Here is an 11,383-nt window from a genome sequence, read left to right as displayed (position 1 = left end):
AATTCATACAAGTCTCTGAGCGTTTTGATTCCCATTCTTTCCCATTGTGTAAATGATTTATCTATAATTGAGGGTTTAAACAACGGGTTATTGACTATTGGCATTAAAAGAGATAGATTTCTTAATTTTCGATTCTGTTTTATTTGTTTCCAAGTTCTAATTGTACTATGTATCATTGGATTTTTATTATAATTTTTGTTATTCAGATTCATTGGTGAGAGGAGAGTCGCTCCTGTATTACACGGAGCGCAGTCCTCTCTCTCCATTACAATCCAATCCACCTGCTGGGCAGAGTTGTCCAGCAGGTGAATCATATTTTTAATATTTACTGCCCAATCATATGTCGAAAAATCTTCACGAGTCTTCCCGTGCTTTCCTACCATTAGCGAGTCTTCCCGAGTACCTGCCGTTAGCGCTAAGAGATGTCCCCGAGCCCCGACGTACCCGCTACGTTCATTCACCGTGCTTACCACAAGTTTGATTTTTTTAAAACTCGGGAGAGCTCTTGGAATGAACTCGCACCGTGGGACAGGGCTATTAGGTTTCTATATGTGTGGAAGGTAGGAATTGAAAGAAATCAATGTTAGGATTAATGACATAGTGCTTGGAGATTATGGCGATAGAAGCAGGACATCACTGAAGTTTGGTGATCTACTTCCAGTGGACTAAAGGCATTTGATATGATAAATTATTTGGATGCAGGAACAAACTGAAACATCTCCAATAATCTATATTCTATCCTATGGGGAGAAGGCAGGAAGGGGATACTGATTGTGGATGATCAACCATGATCACAGTGAATGGTGGTGCAGGCTCAAAGGGCCAAATGACCTGCTCCTGCACCATTCAGGTAATTGTCATATGACATTGTCTATTGTCTATAAAATGGAATTCAGAAAATTAAACAATGCATTGTTGCCAAGAGATGGTCTGTAATGTTCCGTTGCTGTGGGAGCATTAGGTCAGTTCAACAACCTGATGGGACAGTAGCTTTTTTTCGAACTGGGAGTGTGGGACGTTTACACTTCTGTGGCTACTGTCGATGGTAACAGTGAGAAGAGAGCACGGCTTATCCCATTTCAGCTATTGATTGAGCAGACTTAACCTGAACAACTTGGTATTCTTTACATCTTTATATTCTGAGACCTTTCCTGTAAAAGATTTTTCACGGGGAAGTGTTGCGACTATCCGCAGAAACTGCGTGCCTTTGTAATCAATTCCCCTCGCAGTAGACAATAGCCTTCTTTGTCATCAGGAGGCTAAATTCAATCTGGAAATTGTCCGCTTGGGGAAAGTTCATCAAATATTTTTGATATATTGTGACATTTGGATTGATACAGGTATTGTAATTTTCTTTTCCACTTACCTTGTATAGTGCTGATAATCAGAATCAGAATCAGAATGCTTTATTGTCATTGCATGTGTCACATACAACGAGATTACTGTGTCTCTCCATTTAAAAGAACTTTAAACATTCACATACTCATACTTTTTACACTCCCTCCCTCCACAAACCCACCCATGGATTCACATTTACATAAATTAACACTGTCTCCCACCCCTCTCCTTCCCCATAACCCGCTCCCGAGACAGAGTTCAGTTCCAAGATTGCTGATGGGTGAAAGCTGTTCTTGAGTCTGGCAGTGCGTGACTTTAGCGACCTGTACCTTTTTCCTGAGGGCAGCAGTGTGAAAAGGTGGTGACAAGGGTGTGTAATGTCTTTCACGATATTACAGGTCCTGCTGCGGCATCTGGAGTGGTAAATGTCCTCCAGAGGGGGCAGGGGGAGACCAATGATACCCTGGGCAGTTTTTATCACCCTCTAGAGAGCTGCTCTGTCAGCTGCTAAACAGTTCCCAAACCAGGCAGTTATGCAGTAAGTCAGTTTGCTTTTTACCGAACAGCGGTAGAAAGACTCCAGACTCTGATCATTTACATAAGCAAAAAAATACAGCCATTAGAACACCCGCGCTCAGTGACTCCTCCCTCCAGTCAATCACGAGGGTTCGATTACCCAGAGCCACCACCAGGTGTCGCTACACTATATTATTCCCCTTTTTCAAACACTCCCTACACATTAGTGGCAATTATATGGAGGCCATTTACGGAAACCTAAAAAGCTGCATGTGTTTGGGATGTGGGAGGAAACTGGATCACCCGGAGGAAACCCACACAGTCACTCAAACTCCACAGAACCCAATGTCCGTATGGAACCAAGGTCTCTGGTGCTGTGAGGTAGTAGCTCTACTGGCTGTGCCATTGTGCTGCTCATTTTATGAGTGAAAATTCCATTGTTTTCTTTGTTTTGAGTTTTAGTTACTTTGAGAATAGAGCAGGATTTGCTTTTGAGTCAGTTTATAGACACATATCCTGCGAGAATTGCCAATCCAGTGATAAGGAAGTGCTACACTGTTCGAGGTGCCAATTCTGGATGAACTAGAGGCCTAATCTGTCGTCTTACGTTCAGTGATACTATTTGATGAATACCGGGGATTTTTGATGCCTAATACTTAAACAGGAACCAACTTCACCAGAATATTTTATCTGGTTATTGGGGGAACTTTGCCTAGTCCAAATCAGCTGGTTTGTTTTCCTGTATCCTAGCAGTGACAATAATTCAAAATTATTGGAATGCTGAAAAATGGAAAGTGCTCATGGAAAAAGCAATTTGTTTGTGTCCTTGCACATGGAAATGGAAATGGGATGAAATACAGATAAGTCCAATATCGGCAAAGGAAATCTATATAGAACTTTGGCCATACTTGTAGAATTAAATAACAGCTGATAGGAGGTGCTGTAAGGCTCAAGTTTGCAATTGGATATCAAGCTATGTTCTACTTTTGTGCAGTGCAGGATGGCAAACTTTATTCACAAGTAGGGCCAGTTTTAGCAACAGTCGTTGTAAATAAGCTGATCAACTGTGGCACAGTTATGGAATATGATGTTAAACTAATTACATTGAGATGCAACTTTAATCTGTGTCTTAACTTTTAATTTGCTGTTTTTGCACCATTTTGTGACGTGATGAAATCTGTGAAATTAAGGTAATTTGGGACGTTTGTGTATGATTTGATACAGGTAGTTCTGCTGTAATGGTTATTTTATTCCTGTGAATTGGATGTAATGTGGATTTTGTGAACATTATTTATATTAAGTGGACCTAATCGATAACATGATTTGATTGATCTACCTTGCGTTTGAATACCTCATGTGATCTAACCTCGACATCATCCAGGATATAAAAATCCAGATTCATCATTCACTGAGAGAGGAAATTCTTGCACACCTCTGTTTTAAATGGCAGCTCCTTTGTCTTGTGATCCATACATGTTACACCTTTCAGTTGCCTCAGTTTTATTTCCATTGTTGCATCTAGCTTGCTCAGGATATTTCCTATTTTAACCATTTTGTTTTGTAATAGGCTGGCTTTCCATTGGGTAGAGAAATATTACCCTAAAACTATGTGTTGATATTATGTGTTCATTGAAAGCTACGTTCATCAAAGTGAAACCATGTACATGTTCAATGATCAAAAGTTAACTGAAATTTAACCCTGCTTCCAAAAGAATTGAGGTCCCAAGTTCCACGTATCCACTCTCATAGAAATATTTTGTGTATTGCATTGCATTGTCCATTATTGCAACTCCTCATTATTGAGCATTATTGAGGCATCTTTGAGCCCTTAATCCTGCTCTGCTTATTGGTTGTAAGGAATTTAGATGCATGATCATTTCACACATTGGAACTACCTGAATTTTAGAGCCCAGCTGCCTTCATACTTGTTGCCTTTTCCCCCATAACCTCGTATACCCGCACTAGTCAAAACTCTATCAATCTCCGCCTTAAAATATCCATTGACTTGGCCTCCACATCCTTCAGTGGCAGTGAATTAGACAGATTCACCACCCTCTGATTAAAGAAATTCCTCCTCTCCATTCACTTTAATGTCTCGTTATTATCTGCCACTGATCTGCTTTGCATTGGGTGTCACTTTCTTCAATTGGACCCCTCTGCCATTTGCTAATCTCATCATTCGCATCATTAGTACTGAACTATTATCTACCTCTTTGATGACCATTGATCAGACTTTGCTGGGGTTACCTTGCGCTGTAAATGGGTCGATTGCAAACATGTATTGTCCTTCTGCTGACTGGTCAGCACGCAACAAAAGCTTTACACTGTACCTCTGTACACGTAACAACAAACTAAACGTAAACTCAAGAGCATAGACCATAGAACAGTACAGCACAGGAACAGGCCCTTTGGCCCACAATGTCCGTGCCACGGATGATGCCCGGTTAAACTAATCTCTGCTCTGTACCAATTCTATTTAATTATTATTTTGGTTATTTTACAGCCACATTAAAATAAGAGCATGTGGAGGTGCATTTGTACAAATGAAAAGCCTCTTGCATCGGCGGGGGTAAGTATTGTTGTAATTTCCTGTTGTTGCATTTGCATTTACAACATTTGTATTTGTATTCATGATATATTTTGGAATTTAGTTTTTCCTTGTATAAAATAATGTGTGGACTACAATCACTTGCTTATGATTTCAATTGCAAAAATATTTCATGAAAATGCTTTTCCTTTGCTTAACTTAATTTGTCTGTTATATTTTGCCTCTGGTAAATGTTAGCCGTTTCAAATTGAATTTCTCATGTTTTATTATTTGTTATTGGCATGACTAATTTTTATTAGATGGGTTGTGCATATTGAGGCCGAGAAATGTTGATTTGTGTAATGTGACTGGTTCACTACTTGAAAAAATACATTCTCCTCTAAGTAAACCTGGGACGTTTATGACATTCATGATTTTCTTCCTGTCCTGTGCAGTGATGAGCAATGGTGGGCCACTAATGTAAAAGCAACCCTGGAAAAGATGGGCATCCTGTTAGTTCCAAGATAAAGGGGATTGGTCTGAGCACGACCCAAGCTCTTGGTACTAGGAGTCAGCTGCTCATCATAACACCTTACCTTGTGGGCAGCATTGACCACCAATTCTAAACTCCTCTGCTCCAACGTATCACTACTCACCCACAGTCATCAGAGAGCTATTGGCCTCACTGAGGCCTGAATTGATCCTTGGTTTTCACTTACAATATGATACAATAAAACTTTCTTCATCCCCGGAGGGAAATTGGTCGCCAACAGTCACAACACACAAGGTGCACGAAAACTTGAAATTAAAAGTGCAAATAAAAAGAAAAAGACATGCGACTGTTGGCTGGCTGCCGTGTGCACAACGCCTTAAACGGAATGAACAAACAAACAAACGCAGGCTGAGAATTAGGTAGAGAATTATAAATGTAGAGTATTTCCCCCACACCGGGACCCACATTGTTCTACCACCGTCCCACATGGCAGTCCCCCATCGCCGGATCCCCATTGTTCTTCACGGCAGTGGGGGGACGCCTGGTCCCCATGGTCTTCCCCTCCCCGCCCCCCCCGCCCCACCATATCATTGAACGCTGATTGCGGGTTGATCGTGAGGCCCCACTGCCGCTGATGCTCCCGTTGCTGCTGAGGCTCCCGTTGCCGCTGAGGCTCCCGTTGCCACTGAGGCTCCCGTTCCCGCTGAGGCTCCCGTTGCCGCTGAGGCTCCCGTTGCCGCTGAGGCTTCCATCACCGCCGCTGCCGAGGCTCCCGTTGCTGCTGAGGCTCCCGTTGCTGCTGAGGCTTCCATCACCGCCGCTGCTGAGGCCTCCCTCAGCCCAGGCAGACCCCCCCCCCACTATCATTGAACGCTGATTGCGGGTTGATCGTGAGGCCCCACTGCCGCTGAGGCTCCCGTTGCTGCTGAGGCTCCCGTTGCCACTGAGGCTCCCGTTGTCGCTGAGGATATTATATCCAGGATATAAAAATCCAGAGATTCATCATTCACTGAGAGAGGAAATTCTTGCACACCTCTGTTTTAAATGGCAGCTCCTTTGTCTTGTGATCCATACATGTTACACCTTTCAGTTGCCTCAGTTTTATTTCCATTGTTGCATCTAGCGTGCTCAGGATATTTCCTATTTTAACCATTTTGTTTTGTAATAGGCTGGCTTTCCATTGGGTAGAGAAATATTACCCTAAAACTATGTGTTGATATTATGTGTTCATTGAAAGCTACGTTCATCAAAGTGAAACCATGTACATGTTCAATGATCAAAAGTTAACTGAAATTTAATCCTGCTTCCAAAAGAATTGAGGTCCCAAGTTCCACGTATCCACTCTCATAGAAATATTTTGTGTATTGCATTGCATTGTCCATTATTGCAACTCCTCATTATTGAGCATTATTGAGGCATCTTTGAGCCCTTAATCCTGCTCTGCTTATTGGTTGTAAGGAATTTAGATGTATAATCATTTCACACATTGAAACTACCTGAATTTTAGAGCCCAGCTGCCTTCATACTTGTTGCCTTTTCCCCAATAACCTCTGACACCCGCACTAGTCAAAACTCTATCAATCTCTGCCATAAAATATCCATTGACTTGGCCTCCACATCCTTCAGTGGCAATGAATTAGACAGATTCACCACCCTCTGATTAAATAAATTCCTCCTCTCCATTCACTTTAATGTCTCTTTATTATCTGCCACTGATCTGCTTTGCATTGGGTGTCACTTTCTTCAATTGGACCCCTCTGCCATTTGCTAATCTCATCATTCGCATCATTAGTACTGAACTATTATCTACCTCTTTGATGACCCTTGGACTATCCTTGATCAGACTTCGCTGGGGTTACCTTGCGCTGTAAATGGGTCGATTGCAAACGTGTATTGTCCTTCTGCTGACTGGTCAGCACGCAACAAAAGCTTTACACTGTACCTCGGTACACGTGACAACAAACTAAACGTAAACTCAAGAGCATAGACCATAGAACAGTACAGCACAGGAACAGGCCCTTTGGCCCACAATGTCCGTGCCACGGATGATGCCCGGTTAAACTAATCTCTGCTCTGTACCAATTCTATTTAATTATTATTTTGGTTATTTTACAGCCACATTCAAATAAGAGCATGTGGAGGTGCATTTGTGCAAATGAAAAGCCTCTTGCATCGGCGGGGGTAAGTATTGTTGTAATTTCCTGTTGTTGCATTTGCATTTACAAAATTTGTATTTGTATTCATGATATATTTTGGAATTTAGTTTTTCCTTGTATAAAATAATGTGTGGACTACAATCACTTGCTTATGATTTCAATTGCAAAAATATTTCATGAAAATGCTTTTCCTTTGCTTAACTTAATTTGTCTGTTATATTTTGCCTCTGGTAAATGTTAGCCGTTTCAAATTGAATTTCTCATGTTTTATTATTTGTTATTGGCATGACTCATTTTTATTAGATGGGTTGTGCATATTGAGGCCGAGAAATGTTTATTTGTGTAATGTGACTGGTTCACTACTTGAAAAAATACATTCTCCTCTAAGTAAACCTGGGACGTTTATGACATTCATGATTTTCTTCCTGTCCTGTGCAGTGATGAGCAATGGTGGGCCACTAATGTAAAAGCAACCCTGGAAAAGATGGGCATCCTGTTAGTTCCAAGATAAAGGGGATTGGTCTGAGCATGACCCAAGCTCTTGGTACTAGGAGTCAGCTGCTCATCATAACACCTTACCTTGTGGGCAGCATTGACCACCAATTCTAAACTCCTCTGCTCCAACGTATCACTACTCACCCACGGTCATCAGAGAGCTATTGGCCATCACTGAGGCCTGAATTGATCCTTAGTTTTCACTTACGATACGATACAATAAAACGTTCTTCTTCCCCGGAGGGAAATTGGTCGCCAACAGTCACAACACACAAGGTGCACGAAAACTTGAAATTAAAAGTGAAAAGAAAAAGAAAAAGACATGCGACTGTTGGCTGGCTGCCGTGTGCACAACGCCTTAAACGGAACGAACAAACAAACAAACGCAGGCTTATCCCCTGGGTAGAGAATTATAAATGTAGAGTATTTCCCCCACACCGGGACCCACATTGTTCTACCACCGTCCCACATGGCAGTCCCCCATCGCCGGATCCCCATTGTTCTTCACGGCAGTGGGGGGACGCCTGGTCCCCATTGTCTTCCGCTACCCCCCCCCCCCCCACTCACCCCCCTCCCCCACTATCATTGAACGCTGATTGCGGGCTGATCGTGAGGCCCCACTGCCACTGAGGCTCCCGTTGCCGCTGAGGCTCCCGTTGCTGCTGAGGCTTCCATCACCGCCGCTGCTGAGGCTCCCTCAGCCCAGGCAGACCTCGCCATCCGGCTTCACCTCGGTCCCCTGGGAGGCCTGTGGGGCGAGTCTAGCCAACCGGTGCACGTTCCGGTCGGCGGCGGGTTGTTCGGTGGGTGGATTGGGCCCACGCGGCTCCTAGGGTCACTCCCACCTCACGTGTGCAGCTCTCCAGGACACTTCCCCTTTTCCCAGTATTACCAAAGATTATCTATGATCTTTTTCCCTTATTGCATCTCCGCCGGCATTGTGGCCAAACATCGTGGAGCTGGAGGTAGCTTTGTTAGGGATCAACGTCGGGAGCTCCAACTGCAGGACCTTTGATCGGCGACTGCGGGAGTTTCGATTGCCCCGACCGTGGGAGAAAAGGAGGAAGATGGTAAAAGTTACAGGGACTGCAGAGAGAGTACAGCGGTCGGTGAAGGAGCGTGTGTGTGGTCCGGACATTGAACTGATGGCTGTGGGTCTCTGCTTATCCTGTGTGCCCTAGGGATTCTCACACGCCGCTGTGGTGGCTATTTATGTTTAATCTTTATGTAGTTTTGTGTCTTGTTGCATTTTTGGATGTCTGTGGTAAATCATATTTCACTGTACCTCAGTACACGTGACAATAAAGGACCATTAAACCATTGAATGTGAATTAATGTTTTCATCTCCTGATTTCATTAATGATAATTTTAATTTTAACATCTTAATACCAAGGTGGAATTGAAGAATTGGTGCATTTAAATTACAAATGTTGCGTGTGTGTGATTTCCTTTCTATGTTGCCCAGTTTTAATCACTGTTAGGAGGTATTAATCACGTTAACTTCCTCAGTTGCTGGAAGACCTCAAGGTAAAACTCCGTGAAAACGAAGAGGCATTATTGGAAAAGACGCAACTTGTGGATGTGTTGGAGAAAAAGCTTGATGGAAATTATCGGGAGCTAGCGGTAAGGACATCATTGTTTGCAGCTGTGTGAATGTCTATTACAGGGAAAGATCTCTGCAACCAGCTAAGGGATTCTGTTGTAACTGGCAGTGAAATCAAAATAGCAGGGAGCCTCTTGGAATAAATCTGTAAATAGAAACATAGAAAATAGGTGCAGGAGGAGGCCATTCGGCCCTTCGAGCCTGCACCGCCATTCAATATGATCATGGCTGATCATCCAACTCAGTATTCTGTACCTGCTTTCTCTCCATACCCCCTGATCCCTTTAGCCACAAGTGCCACATCTAACTCCTTCTTAAATATAGCCAATGAACTGGCCTCAACTACATTCTGTGGCAGAGAATTCCAGAGATTCAGCACTCTCTGTGTAAAAAATGTTTTTCTCACCCCACTCCTAAAAGATTTCCCCTTTATCCTTAAACTGTGACCCCTTGTTCTGGACTTCCCCAACATCAGGAACAATCTTCCTGCATCTAGCCTGTCCAACCCCTTAAGAATTTTGTAAGTTTCTATAAGATCCCCCCTCAATCTTCTAAATTCTAGCGAGTACAAGCCGTGTCTATCCAATCTTTCTTCATATGAAAGTCCTGACATCCCAGGAATCAGTCTGCTGAACTTTCTCTGTACTCCCTCTATGGCAAGAATGTCCTTCCTCAGATTAATAGACCAAAACTGTATGCAATACTCCAGGTGTGGTCTCACCAAGACCCTGTACAACTGCAGTAGAACCTCCCTGCTCATTTTCTCAAATCCTTTTGCTATGAATGCTAACATACCATTTGCTTTCTTCACTGCCTGCTGCACCTGCATGCCTACTTTCAATGACTGGTGTACCATGACACCCAGGTCTCGTTGCATCTCCCCCTTTCCTAATCGGCCACCATTCAGATAATAGTCTACTTTCCTGTTTTTGCCACCAAAGTGGATAACCTCACATTTATCAACATGAAAAAATGTGAAGATTTTCTTTTGTATAAATCTTCCCATTCTTTTTTTCTAAATCAGCCCATCAACCCTTTTATGATCTGTTATGGTGCAGAATCACATTTTATGTAGAGCCTTGCAACATTGTCATTCTGGTTAGTGCAGTGATCCTGGAGTCTGATGCGAGTGTGGACGGCTTTCTGACTTTGGGCGGACAGGGACTGCAGAGAGAGTACAGCGGTCGGTGAAGGAGCGTGTGTGTGGCCCGGACATTGAACTGATGGCTGTGGGTCTCCGCTTATGCTGGGTGCCCTAGGGATTCTCACACGCCGCTGTGGTGGCTGTTTATGTTTAATCTTTATGTAGTTTTGTGTCTTGTTGCTTTTTTAGTATGTGTGTGGTAAATCATATTTCACTGTACCTCAGTACACGTGACAATAAAGGGCCATTAAACCATTGAATGTGAATTAATGATTTCATCCTCTGATTTCATTAATGATAATTTTAATATCTTAATACCAAGGTGGAATTGAAGACCTAACTATTGGTGCAGTTGAATTACAAATGTAGCGTGTGTGTGATTTCCATTCTATGTTGCCCAGATTTATCTGTAGGAGGTATTAATCACTTGTTAACTTCCTCAGTTGCTGGAAAATCTGAAGGAAAAACTCCGTGAAAGCGAAGAGGCATTATTGGAAAGGACACAACTTGTGGATGTGTTGGAGAAAAAGCTTGATGGGAAGAATCGGGAGCTAGCGGTAAGGAAATCATTGTTCGCTGCTGTGTGAATCTCTATTACAGGGAAAGATCTCTGCAACCAGCTAAGGGATTCTGTTGTAACTGGCAGTGAAATAAAAATAGCAGGGAGCCTCTTGGAATAAATCTGTAGATATGAAAATATGTGAAGATTTTCTTTTGTATAAATCTTCCCATTCTTTTTTTGTAAATCAACCCTTTTATGATGTGTTATAGTGCAGAGTCACAGTTTATGTGGAGCCTTGCAGTGTTGTCATTCTGGTTATGACAGGTTGTTGGCATTGCTGATCTGTGCCACCAATTGTTTTCAGCCGTGACCAAAATCAGAAGAGATCTGCTATTTATCTCCTATTTAGATGTCAACAACACATGAACTCTTGATTATAATGCAACAGTGTCACTACTGATTATATCTATCTTCCATCATTTCTATTCCATATATATTACTAAAACTCATCTTGACCACTTTGTGTCTGCGTTGGAATTAAATTTGAGCAAAAACCATCCTGCTTATCGCTATCATTTTTCGCCACCATTCCTCTCTGCTGAAATCAAA

The sequence above is a fragment of the Amblyraja radiata genome, chromosome 16 (assembly GCF_010909765.2).
Source record: "Amblyraja radiata isolate CabotCenter1 chromosome 16, sAmbRad1.1.pri, whole genome shotgun sequence".
NCBI classification, from domain to species: domain Eukaryota; kingdom Metazoa; phylum Chordata; class Chondrichthyes; order Rajiformes; family Rajidae; genus Amblyraja; species Amblyraja radiata.
This window is presented reverse-complemented; position numbering follows the sequence as displayed.